Source organism: Chrysochloris asiatica, unplaced genomic scaffold (genome assembly GCF_000296735.1).
Source record: "Chrysochloris asiatica unplaced genomic scaffold, ChrAsi1.0 scaffold00063, whole genome shotgun sequence".
Classification (NCBI taxonomy): Eukaryota; Metazoa; Chordata; class Mammalia; order Afrosoricida; family Chrysochloridae; genus Chrysochloris; species Chrysochloris asiatica.
The window spans coordinates 2,569,208-2,571,580 of NW_006408581.1; positions in this window are offsets into that span (position 1 = coordinate 2,569,208).

A 2,373-nucleotide genomic window follows, 5' to 3' on the forward strand; every position below is an offset into this window, starting at 1 on the left:
TACTCCCGTAAAGATTTACACCCTCGGAAACCCTGTACAGGGTCGCTATGGGTCGGAACCGACTCAACGGCACTTAACAACAACAACAATGTCTAGATGGGTCTGGTGAAAGGAGATGGGGATAAGATTCGTAAGATTCAGTAGTGAATAACTGTTATCATGAAAAATCACCAATAATAATATAAATTGCTCTTGTTAAGTGCTGTCCTGTCGATTCCAACTCATAGTGACCCTGTATAGGGTTTCTGAGAAGTGGCTGGTGAGCTTGAACTGCCAATGTTGTGGTTCAAACAGACCTTGCAGTCTAGTGCATTCTTTCATAGCATCACACTTAAAATCCAGAAAGATGTGTGTCAGGGTTTCATGTTTTCACCATACATTTTAGTTCATATTCTCTAGTTAGTGAAGATTCATAAATATAAGCATTTTTCCCCTCAAAGGGTCCCCAAGTAATGAGAAAAGGTCAAAGTTCTCAAGCAACTTTTTCCTGGGGCTTACACTGAGGAAGATTATGTTGGCCTCACAGGAATTGAAACAATTTCATGACTTGCAAACTGTAATCCTAGAGAAAATTTTCCTACAGATTAGCAGCATGAATTCGATGTTACTGTAGTTGTTTTTCCTGCTGGGTAAAAACTAAATATCATCTTCCCAGAAGCCAAATAGGTCTCTATCATGCATAGCGTACTAAATCCCTTAAATGTAGTTTCTAAATTTAATGGACATATTTTGGGCATAAATTAGTACATTGTACAAAACCTTATCTACCTGAATAAAATGACTTAGAAAGATCTGCTGCAGTTACCATTGTGCCTGCATCTTGTCTTGGGTAAAATTAAAAGATTGCACTCTTCATTGTCCTGTGAAATTTAGTGTGGCTCTTAAGCATAGGCATTATCATTTTGCTTATGAGATATGGGGAAAATAGAATAAACAAGGGTATTATGTGGTTTCTTATGAGATCGATGACAAAATTACAGTAAATAATATACTTATATCCAAACTGGTTGGCCTAGAAAAGTAATTTTTCCTCCCATAGAACATTTGATATATTTACAATACCACCACCACCAACAGATGAAGAACAGATGTTGACCTGTTATGCTAATGTACAACCAAATACCTCATGGGATTTATTCAGTTTCTTAGTTTGGAGATTTATGGTCATGGTTTGGTGACATAATACATTAAGTTAACTTAATATCATATTTAGTGTTTCTGCTTTATCTCCTAGCTTGTTGTGTAGTGTCTTAATAGATTGCAAATGGCCATACAATACATAAAAATTGGTCTTTATTCAAGGAAAATTAGGAATAAGAGGAGGAAATGGAATGTGTGGATACCTCCTTTGTTAAGAGACCCAAAGAAATGAGTGATGCCCAGCTATAATTACTAAATATTTTGATCAGAGATTATATATAAGAATCCTTATCAAAAGGGAGAAAACTGTGGAACAGAATTTCAAATTTGTATACAATCCAGACTTTATGGAACCATTGAGGCTGGATGAACCCCTGAAACCATTGCTCTGAAATAATGTTTAAATTTTGAACCTAAATCCAATATCCATTAAGGTCTTCTTTAAACCAAACAATGATGTAGCTTTACTAGTAAAGGATGTTTGCCTTGAGCAATTGTTATTTCAAGTACTATCTATATGGTATCAAATTGTCAATAGCAACTCAAAATGTTGGCTAGGAAATGTAGGGAACAGTGAATTTATATTAATGGGGGAAAGACTGATTCAGAAGAGAGGGTGAGAATGGTTGAAGACTACAGCCACCACCACTAAGCTGTACATGTCAAGATTGTTGAATTATTGTCCATATTTTAAGTTTTTCTATATATATTTTCAATACCAACAAGAAAAAAAAAATGACTAAAAATTTAAGAAAGTGAAATTATATTCCTCAAAGTTTTTAGACTTTATTGTTGATTAATTTGATTTTAATAAAATTAAAATTATTGAAATTAATCAACAATAAATAATACTCTTTTTTGTTTGTTTGTTGGTGGTTATGATTTATGACTCTGAATAACGTCCCCATCTATGCTTTCTTCAGGATCCTTGGTACGTTTTAGCTCATTGTTGTGGCTATTTTGTCAATTCATCAAATTGAGAATTCCCCTTCTTTTCATTGGCCTTCTACTTTGCCAAACATGATGCACTTATTTAGCAATTGGCCTTTCTTGATGACATGCCCAAAATAATTAAGTTGAAGTATTGCTATTTGTGCTTTTAAGGAACTTTCTGGTTTTATGTGTGTCACTGTGGGATAATACACTGAACCACAAGGCCAACAGTTTAAATTCACTAGCTGCTCCTAGGAAACCCTATACAGATCTCTATAAGTTGAAACTGACTCCAAGGCA